Raw genomic sequence first — 24,670 nt, forward strand, 5'->3', positions numbered from 1 at the left:
TTCTAACCTTGCTAATCTGGGCTTGAGGATGATGTTGCAAACCGCACACACGTCCGATCTCTAGGAGTCATCCACACGAGCCCACGAATCTTGACCAGAAGTCCTGCTTCAGGAAATAAGCACAGTATGCTAGTACTGCACTGATCCTTCTTCGATGGTTGATCAGGTGCCTCCTTCTTGATTTGGGCTCTTCCAAAGATGAGAAGTAGGAGGAGGAGTTTTAGATCTGAGATGCTCTCAGAAAAACTCAAGATGTAGGAAAAAAAGAGATGAAACTAACAACCCTAGAAGAAGACCCTCTTCTTCTTCTCTTTACTCTCTCCTAGACACCTTGTCTTGTGTCTATTATATCTCCACGACCCAAAGATCTTTCTCATTTTATAGAGAGATATATGATAGAGTCCTTGTCTAGGTCAAATACCTAGTCAAGGCTTATCCAAACATGACAAGATAAGGGGTGCCCAACTCTTCGACGCCTCCTTATTATTTCATGCATGGACCACCAGAAAAGGATGCACAATGTGTGCCCTAAAAGCCGCAAAAATTTCAAAAAAAAATTGGATAAATTGGTGAAAAAAGAAAAGAGTTTTGGATTTCTAAAACTTTATCTCATAGAATTTGAAATCCAAGCTTATTCCTACTTTGATTTGATCCACAACCACTTTTCTTGTATGAAAGAAAAGAGAAAACCTTTTGGATGTGAGAAAGACCTAGGAGAGGGCTTTTGTCGCACAAAATAAGAGGGGATTGACGTGGAATAAGAGAGAGGGCGTGGGGGGGCTTATGTGGCACAAGGTGGAATCCTAGTCTTACTAGGATTCTATCTTATGACTTATTTTAATTTGGTTTCTCAAATCGAATCAAACCAAAATTAGATTAACCCAATTAAAATAGATCTTAATCCAATTAAGAATCTAATTTGATCAGATTAAATTAGATTTAAATCTGATTTAATTTTTTAATCAAATTGAAAATTAGGTTGACCCAAGTCCTAATTGAACTAGGACTAGTTTTTTTCTTGCACTTGGCTTATCCAATAAGCCAATTGGACTTGATACAATCAAGTCCAAACCAAATTTAATTAAATTATATTCAATTAGACTTAATCTCAGCCCATTGGCTTAATCAAATTAAGCCAATTAGCAATCGAATTGCTAATCGATCCTCCTGCAACACTTGCACTAGGTTAAATGTCAATTATATTGATCATATAACCCTAGAATGATTCTTAATCGTTGATCAACCATCTGATTGGATCATGAACTCTAATGTGTGTGACCTCATAGGTCCGAACCTAAGTCGGTAGCATAGGAATAAATTTTTGTTCCAATCGAAGTGATCATCTAGCAATGGTACCCGACGATCAGATAGGTCGAATGTGTAGAACAACATCCTTAGAACCCATGCGGATATAGTTTCCATATAATTCATCTCCTTGACCAAAATGATCATAGGACACCTCAGAGTTTAATTGTCAACTCTGATCAGGTTGTCCACATTGTATTTCAAAATATCAAATCCATCTGATGGATTACCCTGGCCAAGTTTTGCTAAATTGAAATACAGTGACTCATTCTTCTCCAACTCTTGGAGTGGTCAATCTCATCTCGATCACACTCTGACTTTGCAAGTACTTGACTATGCCTAGAAGCCTTCCATCACTGAATTAGAAATTTAGTTAGTACAGTACCAAAGCACAGTGAGTTGCTTGCAAGTCACTGAGGTGATCTCACGTCTGAGGGACACTTATACCTATATCCCATCAGAGACATTCTCGATAGCAAAATGCTCTGGAGTTGGTCACGTTCTATAATGATGTACCCTTACATCTCACCTGTATGCCATACCAGTGTCTCCACACTCTTTGGTTAAGAGGACAACCAACCCATATGGCCTACAGCGATCTATGCTCAATAGAAGCTATCGTCCTTATTAACAGTCTATCATTTGGTTGTGAACAGTTTTAAGGACTAATCGATAAATCCTCTCTTTATCGAATCTAAACAGTCCTAAGGACTTCATCATAACAATGGAGTTCATTAGAAGATGAATGCTTATGATGAAAATGCCAAATATATTTTATTTATTAATAAATCAACTACCATACAAGATTGCTCAACCGTCAACAGGCTGACGATTGATTTTTGGGACACATTTTCCAACAACCCCACTTGTTCTAAAGCCACTCGGTATAGTATCTAATACCCATCTTCGACTTGTGGTTGTCGAACTCCTTTATCGTCAGGGCTTTAGTGAAGGGATCGGCCAGGTTCTCCTTTTCGTCGATCTTCTGAAGGTCGACGTCACCTCGATCCATGATCTCTCGGATCAGGTGAAAGCGGCGCAAAATGTGTTTCATCCACTAGTGTGCTTTGGATTCCTTCTCCTGGGTTATGGCACCAGTGCTATTGCAGTAGAGCAGGATCGGACCATCGAGGGAGGGTGCTACTCTGAGCTCAGTGATGAATTTTCTCAGCCACACAGCTTCCTTCGCGGCATCCGATGCTGCGATGTACTCCACTTCACAAACAGAGTTTGCCACAGTATGCTGCTTGAAACTCTTCTAGCAGATAGCTCCACCATTCAGAGTAAAGATATAATCCAACACGCTTCTACTGTCATCATGGTCAGATTGAAAGCTGGAGTCTGTGAACCCCACAAGTTTCAGATCTAACTCACCATAAACCAACCATTGGTCCTTAGTATTTCTCAAATACTTAAGAATGGCTTTAACCACTTTCCAGTAGTTTTCTTCAGGATCAGATTGGTATCTACTCACTACTCCTAGTGAGTATGCCACATCTGGTCTTGTACATGTCATGGCGTACATGATAGATCCCATGATCGAAGCATATGGGACTCTACTCATACGCTCTCTCTCTTCAGGAGTTATCGGACAATCCTTCTTAGAGAGAGAAATTTCATGGCCTATTGGTAGATAGTCCTTCTTGAAATTCTTCATGCTGAACCTCTTCAGTACAGTGTCTATATATGTGGACTGGGATAACTCAAGCATCTTTTTAGATCTATCCCTTTAGATCTTCATCCCTAGGATATAGGATACTTCACCTAAGTCCTTCATGAAGAACTGTGATGACAATCAAACTTTTATTTCCTGTAGTACAGGGATGTCATTTTCGATTAAGAGAATGTCATCCACGTACAAGACAAGAAATATCACAACTGGATCATTTGCCCATTTATAGATGCAGAGCTCTTCTCTATTCTTAATGAAGCCATACATTTTGATCACCTTATCAAAATACATGTTCCAACTCTGAGAAGCTTGCTTCAATCCATAAATGGATCTCTGAAGCTTGCACACCTTGGACTCATCTATGGATGTAAACTCCTTAGGTTGTATCATATACACCTCTTCGGTCAGCTCTCCATTCAGGAAAGTTGTCTTTACATCCATTTGCCAGATCTTATAATTCAGATGGGCAGCTATTGCAAGCATTATCCGAATGGATTTGAGCATTGCCACAGGAGAAAATATCTCATTATAGTCAGTACCATAATATTGACAATACCCTTTGGCAACCAGACGGGCTTTATAGATCTCCACCTTTCCATCTGCACCCTTTTTCTTTTTGAACACCCATTTACACCCAATGGGTTTAACCCCTTTAGGTGGGTCAACCAATGTCCATACATCGTTGACCTTCATAGACTCCATTTCGAATTTCATGGCTTCAAGCTATTTCTCAGAATCAGATCTCTGCATTGCATCTATATAGGTGATCGGATCCTCATCGTTCTCATCCAGTTCGATGGGATCACCGTTTCAGACCAAAAAATCGTAGTATCTATCCGACTGATGTGGTACTCTCCCAGATCACCTTAATGGTGCAGGTACATTGGGCTCCGAATCTGATCTAATCAAATCTGACTCAGATTCAGCTATTGGTGTCGGTCCCTGTTGAACTTCATCAAGTTCAATCTTAGAGGCAACGGTTCCTTCACCAAGGAACTCTTTTTCTAAAAAGATTGCCTTAAGGCTGATGAATAACTTTTGTTCATCAGCATGGTAGAAAAAATATCTTTTGGTCTCTTTGGGGTACCCGATGAATGTACATTTGTCAGACCTAGGTCCAAGTTTGTCTATGACTGATCGTTTGACATAGGTCGGACACCCCAAGACCCTAAGGTGTGAAAGTGCTGGCTTACGCCCTGTCCATATCTCATATGGAGTCTTAATTACAGACTTACTTTGAACCCTATTTAATAGATAACAGGTCGATTCAAGTGCATATCCCCAAAAGAATATCGACAAGCTGGCAAAATCCATCATGGATCGGACTATGTCTAACAGAGTCTGATTTCTTCTTTCAGACACACCATTATGCTGTGGTGTTCCTGGAGAAGTCCATTGGGAGAGAATCCCATTCTCTCCTAGATATATGAGAAACTCACTAGAAAGATATTTCTCTCCTCGATCAGATCGAAGAGTTTTAATACTCTTCTCAGTTTGTTTTTCTACTTCACTTCAGAATCGTTTGAACATTTCAAATGAATCTGACTTATGTTTCATCAGATAGACATATCCATATCTGAATAGATCATCCGTGAAAGTTATTAAGTAAAAATATCCACCTCTAGCACTTGTGCTCATGGGCCCGCATACATCAGTATGTACTAGGCCCAAGAGCTCAGTAGCTCTCTCACCTTTTTCAGTAAAAGGTGATTTGGTCATTTTACCAAGAAGACAGGACTCACAGATTGGAAGTGATTCACATTCACTGACTTCAAGAATTCCCTCTTGAGTCAACCTGTTTATCCTGTTCTTATTTATATGACCTAGCCTACAATGCCATAAGTAGATATCTGATACACTATCTAATCTAGGATGCTTGCTAGTAGAATAGACTCTTATCGGGCTTGATCTTTCTGGTCTGACCCTGCACTGATGTCCTAGCCTGAACTTGCACCTTCTTCACTTTCTTCTTCTTATTCTTCTTCCCTTTCTTAAAGGGTCGAGAACCAGAAGACGAACCTCCCACTAAGTTCACCGACTCCTTGTGGAGTTGGTGATCCTTCTCAAAATTTTGAAGCAACCCCAGTAACCCATGGTAGTTCACTTCAGACTTTGTCATTCTATAATGAGTGAGGAATGGGAGATAAGACTTGGACAGTGAGTTTAGTATTGCATTCTTCCCAAGCTGTTCATACAAAGAAAAGCCGAGCTTGCTCAATCGTTCCATCAGCTCGATCATGTACAAAACATGATCAGTGACAGAAGTACCATCCTGTATTTTGGTATTGAAGATGGCACAACTAGTCTTGTGCCTCTCCATGTCATCGGGTGTGCCAAAGGCATCCTCCAACACTTGAAGCATGTCCTTTGGCTGAGCCATCTCGAATCTGTGACTGAACTCGTCGCTCATGGCAGCCAGCATGATGCAGCGCACCATGGTCCGATCACTGATCCAATTCTGATAAGTATCTCTGACTGTTCCACGTGCATTGACAGCTGGCTCCTCAGGTGCAGGATCCATTATCACATATAGGATCTGTTCATGCTCCAAGACTATCTTCAACTTTCAATACCAGCTATCGAAGTTGGGTCCCACCAACTTATCATTGTCCAACAATAATCGGAGCGATAGGAAAGTGGCCATATCTACTCAAAGAAAAATCATAACCTAATTAGTAATTGATTAATTAAACCTAATGATTTGGACTTTAATCAAAAGATTTCTTTCACTATTTTATTCGAATTGGTAGCCTCTACCTCCAATTCGAGGAATTATCCTAATTCCTTAGTGGGTACTAGAATCCACTTAGACTGCACACAAGCCCAACTTTGGTTGGCCAACCCATATACATCTAAGGGTAGGTTCATAACCAATTATTTCTTTAAATAATTTCTAGTAATTTTAATTTTATCCTAGAAATCTAATCAGTAGGCTTTGGCCTCCACTGTAAGGATTCGGTTAGATCCAACCATTAACATGACCATACTTGGTGCATCTAACCAACGAATGATTAAGCCTAACTTTGGTTGGCTCACCTAACCACCATTAGAGAGACACTTCCAAGTCGTCATATGATGAGTGATAATTTCATTAGTCAACAAGCATCAGGCCTTTGGGTCTGCAATGATTATTGAGTTAATGGACTCATTATCAAACATCTTAATGGGAGGCTATGACTCAGTTATCTCCATAACTTTATCATTTTAAGGACCTAATAATTTTAGAAGATTTAAATGATTTAGAGGATGAGGTCAGATGAACCAGCTTATCATGATCCTCCCACTGACTTCACCAAGTCAGCTTAAGGGAGACCATTAAAAGGGCTAGTCTAGGAGCACCTAAATCAGTCACACTGATTTACCTAGCTGACATGGGTCAGCTCGAATAGTCAGGTGATCTGATCAAAACATAATTTCACCAAGAGGCCAGGTAAGTTCGATCAGTAGGAGGGTCAGCCAAAGCTTGCCTTAAACACCATCAAAAATGGCCAGGTAAGCAGGCTCCCAATTAAAAACCATCAGTCTGGTTTACCTTAGACATCAACTGGTTTAATTAGTTTTGATTAGATCAACCTAACAGTTCGTGCTAGACTGCTTAGCCAAGAATCAAGTTCATTTGGTTCTCATTAAAGACTTGGACTTGACCAATTACAACTATTGTAATTGATCTAGAGAATCCTTGACCTAATCTAAGACAACAATTGATTAGATTTAGTCAATTCTCTAGTTAAGTCCATCTTTAATCTAACCATAGGTCTAACCCAATTAATGGACCTAATTTCCACTAACCTATTAACCTAATGTGTTATGGTTTGTGTCTTAGGTTCTTCAATTCACAATCTTAGAACCTAATCAAACAACTTCTTAATTTTTAATTAAGTTTTGGGCTAAGGGTTGGGTTCGGCTTTTTGAAAATAATTTTTATATTTATAAAATAATTTTACAATATGGTTCTACCAACCATATTGCATGTTTGATTCATAATCAAAATGCAAATGAAAGAAACATGAAACTACTTTAGATATAATCTAAACAGGTTTATGTAATTGAAATAATTTCAATTTTAAACTGCGTAAATTTTTCAGACAAAAATATGATGGTTCTTTATGCAGGTTATATTAAGAAAGAGATTTTATTTTAGATTTAAATACTTTTTAAATCTAATAAGTCATAAATTTAATCTAGATCATTTCTAATAAATTTATGATTAAAGATAGATCTACACGAACTTGGACAACCTTTGCACTGTAAGGGGTAAACCTTACAGCAGAACAATATTGCAGTTCATGATTGATCTAAAATTTTAATTTTAGATTTAATAATAAGATTATAAATTAAATCTAATCTAAAAAATAATCTAAGCATATATAAATAATTATGTAATAAATAACCTAGGCTCTGATACCAATTGTAGGAACCAGATCTAGGGTTTCAGGGTTAGATCTTGAAACTTTTTCAAGATCAGGTAGCGGTAGACTAAAATAAATCAAAATTTATTTTCTAAAACTAAAGAATCCTTAGATCTAAGATTTTATTACATGATTATTATATAGTTTAAATTAAAAATTAAAATATATAGAGCATGAACTACATGTTGATCATATCAACATGTTTCTATACTACATCTAATGTATGTATTAAACAATAGATTAGATCTATTACCTTGCAAGTTAGATGTTCTAACCTTGCTGATCCGGGCTTGAGGATAATGTTGCAAACTGCACACATGTTCAATCTTTAGGAGTCATCCACATGAGCCCACGAATCTCGACCAGAAATCCTGCTTCAGAAAATCAGCACAGTATGCTAGTACTGCGCTGATCCTTCTTCGATGGTTGATCAGGTGCCTCCTTCTTCTTGATTTGGACTCTTCCAAAGATGAGCAATAGGAGGAGGAGTTTTAGATCTGAGATGCTCTCAGAAAAACTCAAGATGGAGGAAGGAAAGAGATGAAACTAACAATCCTAGAAGAAGACCCTCTTCTTCTTCTCTTTACTCTCTCCTAGACACCCTATCTTGTGTCTATTATATCTCCACGACCTAAAGGTCTTTCTCTTTGATTTTTAGATACCCCAAAGGTCTATCAAATCACTATAATATATAAAATTTTTATGAAGAAACTCAATTTATAGAGAGAGATATGATAGAGTCCTTGTCTAGGTCAAATACCTAGTCAAGGCTTATCCAAACATGGCAAGATAAGGGGCGCCCAACTCTTGGGTGCCTCCTCCTTATTTTTATGCATGGACTACCAGAAAAGGGTGCAAAATGTGTGCCTTAAAAGTCATGAAAATCTTAAAAAAAAATTGATTAAATTCGATGCAAAAAGGAAAGAGTTTTGGATTTCTAAAACTCTATCTCATAGAATTTAAAATCCAAACTTATTCCTACTTTGATTTGATCCACAACCACTTTTCATGTATGAAAGAAGAGAGGAAACCTTTTGGACATGGGAAAGACCTGAGAGAGGGATTTTGTCACACAAAATAAGAGGGGATTGGTGTGGAATAAGAGAGAGGGCATGCGGGGGGCTTATGTGGTGCAAGGTGGAATCCTAGTCTTACTAGGATTCTATCTTATGACTTGTTTTAATTTGATTTCTCAAACCAAATCAAACCAAAATTAGATCAACCCAATTAAAATAGGTATTAACCCAATTAAGAACTTAATTTAATCAGATTAAATTAGATTTAAATCTAATTTAATTTTTTAATTAAATTAAAAATTAGGTTGACCCAAGTCCTAATTGAACTAGGACTAGTTTTTTTCTTGCACATGGCTTATCCAATAAACCAATTGGATTTGATCCAATCAAGTCTAAACTAAATTTAATTAAATTATATTCAATTAACTTAATCTCAGCCTATTGGCTTATCAAATTAAGCTAATTAGTAATCGAATTGCTAATCGATCCTCCTACAACACTTGCACTAGGTTAAATGTCAATCGTATTGATCATTTAACCCTAGAATGATTCTTAATCGTTGATCAACCATCCGATCGGATCATGAACTCTAATGTATGTGACCTCATAGGTCTGAACCTAAGTTGGTAGCACAGAAATAAATTCTTGTACCAATCAAAGTGACTATCTAGCAATAGTACCCGATGATCGGATAGGTCGAATGTGTAGAACAACATCCTTAGAACCCAAGCGGATATAGTTTTCATATAATTTATCCTCTTGACCAAAATGTTCATAGGATACCTCAGAGTTCAACTGTCAACTCTGATCAGGTTGTCCATATTGTATTTCAAAATATCAAATCCATCTGATGGATTATCCTAGCCAAGGTTTTGCTAAATTGAAATACAGTGACTCATTCTTCTCCAACTCTTGGAGTGGTCAATCCCATCTCGATCATACTCTGACTTCATAAGTACTTGACTATGCCCAGAAGCCTTCCGTCACTGAATTAGAAATTCAGTTAGTCCAGTACCAAAGCACAGTGAGTTGCTTGCAAGTCACTGAGGTGATCTCAAGTCTAAGGGACACTTATACCTATATCCCATCAGAGACATTCTCGACAGCAGAATGCTCTGAATTGGGCATGTTCATTGATGATGTACCCTTACATCTTATCTGTATGCCATACTAGTGTCTCCACACTCTTTGGTTAAGAGGACAACCAACCCATATGGCCTACAGCAACCTATGCTCAATAGAAGCTGTCGTCCTTATTAACAGCCTATCATTTGGTCATGAATAGTTTTAAGGACTAATCGATAAATCCTCTCTTTATTGAATCTAAATAGTCCTAAGGACTTCATCATAACAACGGAATACAATAGAAGATAAATGCTTATGATAAAAATATCAAATATGTTTTATGTTGGTGCAGAATTTCGTCGAAGCCGGAGTTGCTGGAGTCGAGATGACTGCGGCCGTCGTTGGGACCCGCAAGGGAAGTCTAAATCGGAGTTGGGGGTGCTCCGGCAAGACCCTCCGATGTTCATGTCAGTACTCTGCTTCAACAGAAATGGAGTGCTCGAGTGAAAATTTTAGCAGAGTTTTGAGATAGAGTTTTTGAACTTAGAGAAGAACGTATCTGGGGGTCCCTTTTTATAGACGGAGTGCATAACTAATTGATAGTAGTGGGCTGTTTAGAGCCGTCCGGAGTTTGTTATGGAGAGTAGTGGCATCAGGGGTCATTCAGAGCCACGTGGAGTTTGTTACGGAGAGTAGAGTGGTGTCCGTTGTCGTGACTTGTCAGAGAGTAGTGGAGCCACACGAAATCTATTGCAGAGAGTGGAGCAGGGTAGTGGCCATTATCGTGACTTGCCAGAGAGTTTGGATCTGTCGGCTGGAGCTCGGCTGGGACATCTGATGGAGCGAGATGGCTCTCTATCCCATCGATCTGGGAGAAGCTCGAATGTCTCCGAGGCTGCTAACGAGTCTACTATTGTCGGATACCTTAGGCGCTGATACTACAGGTGGGAGTCATCTGCTGTAGAAGCTCGGGTGGAAACTTTCCGTTGGTGAAGCCCGATAGGAGTCTGATTGCTAGAGAAGTCCGTCTGAGATTCGCTTGATGTGGAAGCTCGTCTGAAGATGATCCGCTAGAGAAGTTCGATTTCATGAAGGATCTGGCAGAGGGTCGATCGGCGATGGACTTCGGACGATGCTGGGAGGTTCGACAGATGTCGGAGGTGATCGATCGTTGTAAGAATCCAGCTGTCAGAGTCCGTCCATCGTAGAAGCTCATCCGATATCCATTCGCTACGGAAGTTCGATCGAGGTCTGGTTCTTGCAGAAGGCTGAAAGGAGATCGCTTATTGTAGAAGCTCGATCAAAGATAGATTATCATGGGAGCTAGGAGTAGCGATCTGACCGGTGGGTCCTGTCCTGCTGTAGAAGCTCGTCTGGGATCCGGCTACGAAGAAGCTCAGCTGAAGTCTACCTCCCGCTGTAGGAGTTTGGAGTAGATCGCTCACTGTAGGAGTTCGGAGTAGACCGCTCGTAGTAGAAGTTCGGCTCTCACAGGAGCCCGGTTAGAATCTTGAAGGCGGTCGACCGCCGTAAAAACTCAGATAAAGTTTGATTTCTATAGAAACCTCATTATCGAAGAAGCTCGAATATTGGCAGAGTCCGGAAGGAGTTCGGAGAATAGTTGGTCACTGTAGAAGGTCGGCTGACAGTGAGGCCTAGAGAGCCTTTGGAACGGCATGGTAGATGGATGGAGAAGCTCATTGTCAGAGAAGTCCGAAAGCTCGGACGGTCGGGGGGGGGGGGGTTCAGAGAGACGCCACATAAGGTCGGAAATCGGAGAAGCCCTGGAGGGGTCAGTTTTTTACAAACTTCGATCGGAGGATATTTTATACCCAACACCAGTCCTCCTACTTTCGAGTTTGGGTTTCGAATGAAGGAAGTACAGAAAAATTCTCATGATCGAAGTTGCCCCTCTTGATTGCTGCACTCGGAGGTTGCCAGATATTTTGGCGTTCGGCACACTGGTACTAAAGCCTTTTCAAAAAAAAATTCTTCTTTTTGGAATTTTTGTCGGAGCACTATCCCAAGTACGGTGCAATAATGGTTTTACTAATTGTTGGCCACCTTCAGCCGCTTGCCACAGTGAGTGGGCCACGCGGCGGTCATGGACTAGCCAGAGGAGTCCTGCAGTCATTATTGCTCCAGACCCCGTCACCTATTTAAACCCGTCTCCCCCTTTCGGGGATTTCACTTTGCATGGGAGTTTCTTCGTCCTTCCTTCTTGGCCTTAGGCATCCTTCGAGTCGTCCTCATCTCTGCATCCCTGCATCCCTCATATCAGCCTAGGTTAGCCCCAGAACTTTCTCCGCTTTCGCGGCCCCGTTTATAGACTGTGCCCATCATCCTTCATTGCAGATATGGGTGCAGACGTGGCTCGGATGTCGGCCCAGAATCTCAGAGCCCACGAGCGGGAAGGCGCTGCAACTTTTGGGTCAGCGAAGAAGGCGAGGGTAGAAGAGACGGATCCAGCCGCATTTTGCCCTGATCGTCCGGAGCCTGCGCTTAGGCACACCTTCAACCGCGAGTGCTTCCCGGTGTGTGTCACGGTGTGGGGAAACCTGACCTCTGAAAGAAGGTCATGCCCGCTGTCACTGTGAGGGGGAACCTGACCTCAGAAAGAAGGTCATGCCCACCGTCATCGTGAGGTAGCGGGACCCATGGCACGGAAAAGATGGCATCTACATGTACTTTGAAGATAATGCTAGAGTAATTGCTGAAAAGGGGGCTGGAAGAAGAAGTCAGGTACTTAAAGTAATCCTCGACGATGGCCGGAACCGAGAGTTCGAAGTCTGATGAAGCCGAGCTTCCTTAGAACTTTTCTTCTCTTTTTTTTTTGTGTTCTTTTTCTTCTCTGGTCATTTCTCTTTTTGTTTTTTACCTTCAAGGCTTTGTAATGTATACTTTACCAATGAAATGAAAATGAGATTGTCTATTACCTTGTCCATTCTGGTATTAAATGGTTGTTTACCGAACTTCCTTTGTCTTCCACCTTATTTGGCGTCAGCGTAGTTTGTAATTTCTCATCTGTTCTTGCTTTGAGTCATCATTTACCGAACTCCTTTTGTCTTTCGTCTTGCTCGATGTCGACGTTGTTTGAAGGTTCTCGATCGTCGCTGTGCTGATTCGCCCTTAGGGACTGGGGATTTTCGACAAGGGTTTTCTCCCTCGTTGAGATGAGATCCCTTGTGCGTTTGATGTAGTTCGTTTTTACTTATCGCTGGCGTAGTTCATCGCTTTCTCTTTTCATCTCTCTTTTTCTTTTGTGTTCGAGTGAGGGTCTTCCCTCTGCTCTTGATGGGATCGTGAGAGTGTAGAGGGGCCGTTGAGGAGGCTTTCCTCCTTGTCCGATCTTGATCGATCGAGCCCTTGTTTGTGTCAGGACGAGGTTCTCCTCTTATTCCCGACAGTCAGTTCAGCTCATGTTAGGACGAGGTTCTCCTTCTGTTCCTAATAGGGTTGTGGGGGCACGCAAAGACCGCTGCCAGGGCCTCTCCCCCCATTCGATCTTTAAGTAACCAGACCTTCGACTTTGCTCATGTTAGGACGAGGTTCTCCTCCTGTTCCTAACAAGGCTGTGGGGCTCATGAGGGCTGTTGCAAGGGCCTCTCTCCCGTCTGGTCTTTAAGAGACTGGGCCTTCGACTTTGCTCATGTTAGGATGAGGTTCTCCTCCTAGTCCTAACAAGACTGTGGGGGTACATAAGGGCCGTTGCAAGGGCCTCTCCCCCCATCCGGTCTTTAAGAAATCAGGCCTTCATCTTTGCTCATGCTAGGACAAGGTTCTCCTCCTATTCCTAACAAGGCTGTGGGGGCACATAAGGGCCGTTGCAAGGGCCTCTCCCCCATCTGGTCTTTAAGAAATTGAGCCTTCGTCTTTGCTCATGTTAGGATGAGGTTCTCCTCCTGTTCCTAACAAGACTGTGGGGGCACATAAGGGCCATTGCAAGGGCCTCTTCCCCCATCCGGTCTTTAAGAAATTGGGCCTTCGTCTTTGCTCATGTTAGGATGAGGTTCTCCTCCTGTTCCTAATAAGGCTGTGGGGGCACATAAGGGCCGTTGCAAGGGCCTCTCCCCCAATCCAATCTTTAAGAAATTGGATCTTCATCTTTGCTCATGTTAGGATGAGGTTCTCCTCCTGTTCCTAACACGCTTAATTTTGTTTGTATGGGGGAGTTACTTTCTGTCGTTATAAGCTTATGCCAAAAGAAAAATATGCAAGTATGAAATTTTTATTTAAGGCAAAGCTATTGATAATACATCCGTAGATTTTTTGAATTCCATGGTCGCAGAAGCTCTGCTCTTCCGAGCTCTTTTAGATAGTATGTTCCGGGCCGGACCACCTCCTTAACTTCATACGGGCCTTCCTAGTTTGGGGCAAGTTTTTCTTGATTCTGAGGTTGTGAGATAGCGGCTCGTCATAGTACCAGGTCTCCCGCTTTGAAGACTTTGCTTTTGACCCGGGAATTATAGTAGCGGGCTACTTTCTGCTTGTAGGCCGCTATCCGAACTTGAGCTATTTCCTGCTTTTCTTCTAACAAGTTGAGGTTGGCCTTGAGATCCTGCGGGTTGCGCCGCTCGTTGAATGCCACAACTCGCACCGACGGAAGCTTGAGTTCAATCGAGATCACGGCTTCTATCCCAAAGGCTAGGGCGAAGGGGGTCTCCCCCGTGGGCAATCTCTGAGTAGTTCGGTATGCCCATAACAAATGATAAAGCTCGTCTGCCAAGTTTTCTTTGTCTTTTCAAGTCTTGCCTTGATACCTTGCAACAGAGTCCTGTTAGTCACTTCGGCCTCACCGTTTGCCTGCAGATGGGCTACCGAAGTGAAATTATGGGAGATATTCAGGTCCTCACAAAATTCGACAAACTTTGCCCCAGCAAATTGTCACCCATTATCAGTAATGAGGGTTCTGGGTAAGCCGAACCTACAGACAATTGACTTCCAGAGGAAGTCCTGCACCTTAGCTTCTGTGATTTTTGCCAAAGGTTCAGCTTCGATCCACTTGGTGAAATAGTCTATTGCCACTAGGAGGAACTTCCGCTGCCCAGATGTCATGGGAAAAGGTTCGAGAATATCCATCTCCCATTGCGCAAACGGCCATGGGGCATTCAATGGTGTCAATTCGGAGGCAGGTTGCCTTTGTACACTTGCATATCTCTGACACCGGTCACATCTTCTGACATATTCGATGGAGTCGTGGTACATGGTAGGCCAATAATAACCTTGACAGAGTAGCTTGTGGGATAAAGATCTGGCCCCCAGGTGACTTCCACAGACTCCCTCATGTACCTCTCTCAAGGTGAAGTCAGCTTCAGAAGGCCGGAGACATTTCAGGAGGGGCAAGGAGTACGACCTCTTGTATAGCTTGCCTTCATAAAGGATATATTGGGAGACCTGGTTTTTAAGCTTACAAGCTTCTTTTGCATCAGGAGGAAGGATCCCATCCTTGAGGTATGCAACCAGTGGGTCGATCCAACTGGGTTCATGGCGGGTCTCCATCACAGGCTGTGATTCTTCCATGCTTGGGCACCTCAGAATTTCGAAGAAGACTTCCTTATGCAGTTCAGCCGGAGCTAGTGTAGCCAGCTTGGAGAAAAGGTCAGCCCTGGTATTTTTTGCTCTTGGGATCTGCTTGATGTCGAAGCTGCCTAAGGTAGGGATGATCTCCTTTACCTTTTTGAGATACTTGGCTATACTGTCCTCCCGAGCTTCATAATTTTCGTTGACCTGTCCCACCACTAATTGAGAATCACTGTAGGCTTGGAGCCGATCTACTTCCAATTCTTTGGCGACCTTTAGTCCTGCAATCAGAGCTTCGTATTCTGCTCCGTTATTTATCGCAGGGAACTCGAAGCGCAGTGCATACTCTGTGATAATTCTGTCAGGATTGATCAAGATCAAGCCCGCACCCGCGCCTGACATGTTGGAGGAACTATCCACGTAGAGGGCCCAAAAATCATCAAGGAGATCAACTTTTTCATCCAGAGAGTTCGACCGGAGCCCCGGGTCATCGGTTCCATCTCGTCCAAGCTCGGCCTCCTCCGAGATAGTGCATTCCACAATGAAGTCTGATAGTATCTGGACTTTTATTACCGGCCGAGGTCGATAGTCGATGTTGAACTTTGTGAGCTCGACTGCCCACTTTGCTATCCTCCCAGAGGCATCCGCTCGATGCAAAACTGCCTTGATCGGCTGGTCGGTGAGCAGTATTATGGTGTGTCCCTGAAAGTAAGGTCAGAGCCTCTGAGCTGCAACCAACAAGGCGTAAGTTAGTTTCTCTAACTTAGTATACCTGGTTTCGGCGTCTCTCAATACTCGACTTATGTAATAGATCGGCCGTTGAATATTTGATTCTTCCTTAATCAGAACTGCTGCAAGGGCCACAGGAGAGACCGCCAGATACAAGAACAACTCCTCTCCAGACTCGGGCTCTGCCAATAGTGGAGATGAGTCGAGGTAGTTCTTCAGCTCTTCGAACACTTGCTGACATCCAGGGATCCAACAGAAGTTCTTCGACTGCTTGAGAGTCTGAAAGAAAGGCAGGCACCACTCGACCGATCTTGAGACGAAGCGATTTAGGGCTGCTACTCTCCCAGTAAGGCACTAAACTTCCTTTATTGACCTTGGGGTGGTCATTTCCTGGATGGTGCGAATCTTTTTCAGATTTGCTTCGATCCCATGCCCTGATACCATAAAGCCCAGGAATTTTTTTGAGGTTACTCCAAAAGCGCACTTGGCCAGGTTCAGCTTCATCTTGTATTTTCGAAGGGCGCTAAAGGTCTCCTCAAGGTCGGTGACGTGGTTCATCAAGGATTTACTTTTTATGAGCATGTCATCCATGTAGACCTCCATGTTGCGGCCGATCTACTCTTTGAAGATCTTGTTCACCAACTGCTGATATGTCGCCCCTGCATTTTTTAGGCCAAAAGGCATGACTCTATAACAATAAAGGCCACGGTTAGTAATGAAAGCAATTTTTTCTTCATCCTCTGGCACCATTCGAATTTGATTGTAGCCGGAGAATGCATCCATGAAAGTGAGAAGCTCGTGGCCCGAGGTTGCATCCATCAATTGATCGATTCTGGGCAGAGGGTAACTATCCTTCGGACAGGCTTTATTCAGCTTTTTGAAGTCTATGCACATCCTTCATTTACCGTTCGCCTTCTTACCAGGACCACATTGAAAACCCAGCTCAGATAGTTGACCTCTCTGATGAACTCGGCTTTCAGGAGTTTATCAACTTCCTCGGCTATTGCCATCTGTCTTTCCGATGCATGACTTCAAACTTTTTCCTTCGTTGGTCGGTGCTTGGGATCAACAGCCAGACGGTATTCCATAACCTCGGCATCGATCCCTGGCATGTCCGTCGGAACCCAAGCAAAAAATCCGCATTCTTTTGTAGGAAACCAATAAGTTGTGTCCGCACCTCTTTCCCCAAGCTAGAGCCGATCTTCACCATGTGCTCTTCATTCCCATCATTCAAAGGAATTGAGACAAGATCTTCCATTGGCCCACCCCGTTCTTCAGTCAGGTCATCACGGGTGTCCAATCCATCAACCGAACAGGGGTCAGGCTGACCACTTCTTTGTAGGGCTATATTATAGCAAAGCCTTGCCAGGGCTTGATCTCCTCTAACTTCTCCGACCCCCTGGCTAGTAGAAAATTTTAATTTCAGATGGTAGGTCGATACTACAGCTCGGAGGACGTTGAGGCTGGGTCGGCCGAGAATTATGTTGTAGGTAGACGGCGCCCTCACCACCAGGAATCCACCGGTGCTTTGGATTGCTTTGGATACTGACCTGCAACTACAGTCAAAGTTATTACTCCCTCCACTGGCATAGCATCGCCAGTAAACCCTACCAACGGAGAGCTAATCAGCCCTAATCGACCATCAGAGATGGATATTTTTGAGAATGCATCGTAAAATAAAATATCGATCGAGCTTCCACTGTCAACAAGAACGTGGCGTACATCATAATCAGCGATATTTAAAGAAACTACAACCGCATCATTATGGGAAAATGGATCCCCCGGACGTCTTCTTCAGTAAAGGTTATAGATCCTTCAATTTTTTATCGCTTGGGCAGCCCAGCCAATCCACTGGCTGCTCCCCTTCGGGATCCTCCAGAGATGGTGTTTACGATCCCAATTGGAGGCCAATCTCCAGGCTGTTCTTCCCTCCTTGGCGACTCCCACTGTGGCAGAGCTCTCGACCGATCCTTTCTACCTTCAAGCCGGCATCGGATGAATCTATCGACCGCCATTACCGGAGGAGGAGGAGCCTGGAAAGCTGGAGACGAGGTCGGGTCTTGTGGAGATCGTCGAGATCTAGCCACGGAGGCCATGGATCGCCTGGAGGATGCCATTCAGGGAGGCATCAGGTGGAGATCTAGTAGAGAAGGAAAAGAGGATGTCGGAGAAGATGATCGGAGACAGTCCCGTTGAGCACTCCCTCAAGAACAAGGGTACTGTGAAAATACAGCCCTCCTAGCATCAATTCTGTTGGTGCAGAATTCCGCCGAAGTCGGAGTTGCTGGAGTCGAGATGACCGCGGCCGCCGTCAGGACCTACAAGGGAAGTCTAAACCGAAGTTGGGGGTGCTCCGGCAAGACCCTCCGACGCTCAAGTCAGTACTCTGCTTCAACAAAAATGGAGTGCTCGAGTAGAAATTTTAGCAGAGTTTTGAGATAGAGTTTTTGAGCTTAGAGAAGAACGTATCTGGGGGTCCCTTTTTATAGACGGAGTGCATAAGTAAGTGATAGTGACATCTGCAACTGCCTGGTAGTGGGCTGTTCAGAGCCGCTCGAAGTTTGTTACGGAGAGTAGTGGCGTCAGGGGTCGTTCAGAGCCACATGGAGTTTGTTACGGAGAGTAGAGTGGTGTCCGTTATCATGACTTGTCAGAGAGTAGTGGAGCCACACGAAATCTGTTGCGGAGAGTGGAGCAGGGTAGTGGCCATTGTCGTGACTTGCCAGAGAGTTCGGATTTGTCGGCTGGAGCTCGGCTGGGACATCTGATGGAGTGGGATGGCTCTCTATCCCGTCGATCTGGAAGAAGCTCGGATGTCTCCGAGGCTGCTAACGAGTCTACTGTTATCGGATACCTTAGGCGCTGATACTACAGGTGGGAGTCATCTGCTGTAGAAGCTCGGATGGAGACTTTCCGTTGGTGAAGCTCGGTAGGAGTCTGATTGCTAGAGAAGTCCATCTGGGATTCGCCTGATGTGGAAGCTCATCTGAAGATGATCCATCGAAGAAGTTTGGTTTCATGAAGGATCTGGCGGAGGGTCGACCGGTGATGGACTTCGGATGGCACTGGGGAGGTTCGGCAGACGTCGGAGGCGATCGGTCATTGTAAGAATCCAGCTATCGGAGTCTGTCCATCGTAGAAGCTCATCCAATATCCATTCGCTATGGAAGTTCGATCGAGGTCTGGTTCTTGTAGAAGGCTGAAAGGAGACCACTTATTGTAGAAGCTCAATCGAAGATTGATTATCGTGGGAGCTAAGAGTAGCGATCTGGCCGGTGGGTCCTGTCCCGCTGTAGTAGCTCGTCTGAGATCCGACTATGAAGAAGCTCGACTGAAGTCTACCTCCCGCTGTAGGAGTTCGGAGCAGATCGCTCGCTGTAGGAGTTTGGAGTAGACCGCTCGTAGTAGAAGTTTGACTCTTACAGGAGCCCAGTTAGAATCTTGAAGGCGGTCGATCATCGTAGAAACTCGGATGGAGTCCGATTTCTGTAGAAACCTCATTATCGAAGAAGCTCGAATATTGACAGAGTCTGGAAAGAGTTCGGAGAATAGTTGGTCACTGTAGAAGGTCAACTGACAGTGAGGCCTAGAGAGTCTTTGGAATGGCAGGTAGATGGATGGAGAAGCTCATTGTCAGAGAAGTCCGAAAGCTCGGATGGTCGGGGGGGGGGGTTCAGAGAGATGCCACATAAGGTCGGAAGCCGGAGAAGCCCTGGAGGGGTCAGTTTTTTACAAACTTCGATCGGAGGGTATTTTATACCCAATATTTTATTTATTAACAAATCAATTACCATAAAAGATTGCTCAACCATCAATAGGCTGACGATTGATTTTTTGGAACACATTTCCCAGCATCTTCTCCCTTCTAGTTCCAACGCCCAAAGGGGTTTGGGCATCCTCCATCTCCATGCCCAAGAAGAGCTTAGGCATCCCACTTGGTGGATGGTTTTTAGACCTTGGTTGCTTCATAATCAAGGAAAGAAGAGTAAGAGAAAAAGAGAAGAAAAAAATTAAGAAAAAGATCAAAGAGTTGATCGCGATCCATGCTTCATTCAGATTCGTAGGGAGATTATTCTCAGAGAAGAAAAATCAACACCATAGAGGACTGTTCTAGGCTGATCTTAAGTGGATACCCATAAAGGTCGGGCACTTGCATGGCTAGTAGAGAGCCTACCTTCTTTTAGATCTAGATTCAAAGAAAGAAATTAGGATACATGTATGTTATTAGATTATATATTTAATTTCAGCATAAAATTCAGCATGTGTTCAATTTCAGCATATGAAGTAGATTCTTGTGTTCTACATTTTGTACATACATAATTTGGATTAAAAAATATTTTAATCTTATATTTTACTATATTATTTAGAAAAAAAATTAAAATATACATGCATGCCCCTATACAAAATTTCAACACTTTGGTCGGCCAACCTGACCATCCATCACAGAGACACGATTGAATTATCATATTATGAATAATAATTTCAATAGCGGATAAGCAACAGGCCTTTGGGTCTTCAATAATTATCAGACTAATGGATCTATTATCACCCAACTCAATAGGAGGCTATAACTTTGTTATCTCTATAACATTATCATTTTAAGGGCCTAATAATTTAATGGATTTGATTTTAATGATTTGACAAGCAATTGATCAGTGAGTCTTAAATCCTCTCATTGACTTCATCAAGTCATGAAGAGGACTATTAATAAGCTGGTCTTGGGTACCTAACTCAGTCGAACTAATTTAATGATTTGAGAATAAAAGAAGAAATTAACCGGCAAGTCATAAATCCTCCCATTGACTTCACCAAGCCATGAAGAGGACTAGAGACAAGCCTGATCAGAGATACCTAAATTAGTCACACTGATTTACCTTAATAGTATGGATCAGCTTGAATCAATTAGTGATCTAATCAAAATATAGTCTACCATATTGGTCGGATAAGTGAGATCGGCAAGAGGATCTGCCTCAGCTTACCTTAGACACCATCAAAATGACCAAGTAAGCGGACTGTCAATTAAAAACCACCAATCATATTGCCAAGTAATATTGCCAAACTTACCTTGACACTAATTGATCAATTAGTTTCGATTCGATCAACCAAAAAACTCGGGCTAAACCATTGAGCCACGATCTAGTCCATTTGGTATGGTCAAAAATATGGACTTGATTAAGCTACAACTATTGAGGTTGATCTAGAGAAATTTTGACCTAATCTAATTCAGCTCTTCATTAGATTTAATCAATTTCTTTAATTAGTCTATATTTATTTCTAACCCTAGGTCTAACCCAGTTAGAAGACCTGATTTATGCTAACCCATGGTCCATCATTTTATGTGGCATCTTAACATCTTCAATTCTCCAATCTAGTTTACTTAATTCTAAATTAAGTATGTGAAATATATGTTTCAATCTGTAAAACTATTTTACTAGGGTTTCAAATGTGGCATACATCGTATGTCATACAATTTTTCAGATCCTAAAATCTAATTTTCAGATTTATGTTTAACAATTAAATATGTGTAAATTTGATCTAAATTACTTATGTGCATCACATGCATCATAGCACAATTTAGATCTCTACCGACTATATCATATGTAATGTACAATTCAGATCTTAAAATAATTTTCATATCTAAATTTATTTTATTAAAATTATAACAAATCATAAATCACTTTAGATCTAATCTAAATATATTCATAATCAAAATAATTTTAAAAAATTTTGCTGTTCTTCTTTATGAGACTTAATCACAGTGACACCCCTACACGTCATAAGAGAATCCATCGAATGGGCAAGAGAGGGACTCAATCTCAGCTTCCTCTTATGATTGGATGGCCTGATGATCATCTCAATTTGAGTACTGGGCTATTAAGATCTAAAATTTAATTTTAAAAATTAATTGTATCTATGTATGCAATAATCAAAATAGGCATGCATTCATATGAACATGATCATATCATTCTTATTATGTATCTAATCTAATTAGATCAACACATCAAATTAATTTTAGATAAATTTTATATAAATTTTAGATCTAAATCTACTTTTATACAGTATATAAAATACTTAAATTAAATCTAGAATCTCATAGTAAAATAATTCAAACACACATATGAATGCATAAAAATAAAATTTCCAGTTAGAACTGATTTTATGTTGTATGGGATTTTACTTAAAATCAGATCTAAAAATCTGTCAAAATAGATTTGATTCAGATCTTGATTAAGTCTAACTTCTAATCCAAAATAATATCAAAAAAATTCTATTAAAATAGGTTTAAAATAGATTTTAATTGGATAGTTATTTCAGTAAAAATTTACATCAATAAAATTCTGTTATAACAGATTTTTATCAACCATTGATTTTAATTTTGAAATTTGATCAAAATTAGATCAAATTATTTTTAATTAATAGTTCTAAAACAAATTTAATATCTTACATAAAAAATCTAATTATAAACAACATATAATCATATTAGAAAAATTAGTTATGCATCCATGTATCAGGCCAGGCTCGAATACCAGTTGAAAGAAAATTTTTCGATCTGATCGGATCGTCAGGGTGTGTTTTGAAAATTTTTCTACTCTAGTGATAATATAATATTTATATTTACCTTTATTGTAGTAGAATAAGGATCAAATATTTTGGATTTCTTTCTTGAATCCAAAGCCTCATGAGGTCTGAACGCACAGATCCTCTACTTCATACACACACTATGCCCCATAGGAAAGCGGGATGATGCCTCAGGATGTTGCACCTTCTGAAGGCAGCAAGGGAGGGAGAAATTCTTATCTTGGATGTGACCCTTCATGCCATGATGGAAGATGCCTAGACCTCTTCATGCTAAGAGGAAAATTAGTGCCCAAAGCACACACCAATAGTGAGACGTCCGCCCTCCACAAGTCCTCTCTATCTCATGATATTCTTTTTATTTTTTGTCACATGAAACTTCATTGATCACCAGTGAATATGGTCCCCCACTTTAAATAGGTAACATCCCACAAATTTGATCAAATACCTATTTAGTTAGATGTCCTAATCCAAGTTGAAAATCGAGTAAGAAAGAAGAGATCGCTTTAGAAACCATGCAAGACCCCTCATGCATGCACTCTTTTTGGGTAGAAAAAATCAGCACCCCTTCTCTTTTGGTTAATTCCCATGAGAGAGAGTCCCAGAGTTTTGGAACTCTTTAGTTCTAAACCAAATGAGCTCAAATTTGACTCAATTTGGATCCAATTCGAATCTGATTTGAACCAGATTCGAAGAGCCTGTCAATTCTAATCTAATTAAAATTTTGGTCTAAGTCTAACTTAAATTTTTAATCCAATTCAAGCTTAATTAAATCAGATCTAATCTAAAATTAATTAGCCCTTGAATTCAATCTCTCATAATTTTTTTGGATTATTGATCAAATCATCATCATCTCCAAAATTAAATCTGAACCTCATGTCTAGTGCTAGCTAGACATAGTTAACTTATTTAATCCCGTATGATCTCTAACTTAATTCTCAATTAAGCTAATCTATTCATTCAATCAAGTTACGTACTTCCAAATTGAACTCAAAGACTTAGGTCAATTCTTTCCTACATTGCTCGATTTTGTGCATGACTTCATAGGTTCGAACACTAAGCTAGTAGTACAGAAACTATTTTCTATAATTGAAGTTACCATCTAGCAATGATTTTCGATATCTGAATAGGTCGAATATATGCAAAGCAATATTCAAGAATTTTTACATATGGTTATCGCATAATTCATCTTTTTAACCTTGAATGCTCAAGGATGACCTAGGATTTAACTGTCAACCCTGGATGAGTCATCCACAATACATTTCAATCTTTTACATCCATCACATAGATTATCCGGATCCAGAATTTACTAAATTGAAACACAGTGATACATTAACTTCTATAATCTAGAGGGGTCAATACCATCTTGATCCACACATAGACTTCGTAAGTACTTGACTGTACCCAGTAGCCTTCCATGACTGTATTAGAAATACAGATAGTCTGACATCAAAACACAGTGAGTTGCTTACAAGTCACTATGATGATCTCAAGTTTGAGGGATACTTATGCCCATACACTTCACGAGCTACTCTTAACAGCAAAATACTCCGCAAGTGAGTCACTTGTTTAGTGATGATGTACTCCTACATCTTATCTGTATGCCATACCAGTATCTCCGCACTCTTTAGTTAAAAGAACAATCAACCTATAGGGCACACAATGACCTACACTCGATGAACATCATCATCCTTTAATAATGTATCATTTGGTCGTGAATATGTTTAAGAACTATTCGATAAATTTTTTTTTATCGATTGTCATACAGTTCTAAGAACTTCATCATAACACAAGAGTTCTAATAAGGAAGATGTACATCTTGTAATAAAAAATATCGAATAACTTTTATTATTTCATTATTCATATACAATTATAAAGAGCACAATCGTCCAAACGATTGGCTTTAGGATACATTTCCTAATAGTAGGTGTATTACCTAATTTTAATTTACCATTTAAAGCATCTGTATTGACATGAACTTTATGTTCTGGATCCAAGAATGATGATGCCCCATATAACAATATTTGCATACCTTCTTCAAATAATAAGACTGTGTATCCTTGTGATGGAAGGATAAGCTATGGAGCCTTTTATGCTCCATCTAGATAGGCAGGAATAACCAGAAAAGTCACTAATGATCCATAAAATTGCTGCATATATTTGAAAATCCTTTTTGCTAGTAGCATCATAAGTCTCTATCCCAACTTCTCATAATTCCTTCATCTCCTCTATAAGAGATTGTAAATATACATTAATATCAATTCTAAATGTGCATGGCCCATCAATTAGTAAAGATAATATAAAATAAGATTGTTTTATATGCATCCATGGTGGTAGGTTATATGGAATCAATACGATAGGCCAAGTTCGGAATGGGT

The sequence above is a fragment of the Elaeis guineensis genome, chromosome 4, assembly GCF_000442705.2.
Source record: "Elaeis guineensis isolate ETL-2024a chromosome 4, EG11, whole genome shotgun sequence".
Classification (NCBI taxonomy): Eukaryota; Viridiplantae; Streptophyta; class Magnoliopsida; order Arecales; family Arecaceae; genus Elaeis; species Elaeis guineensis.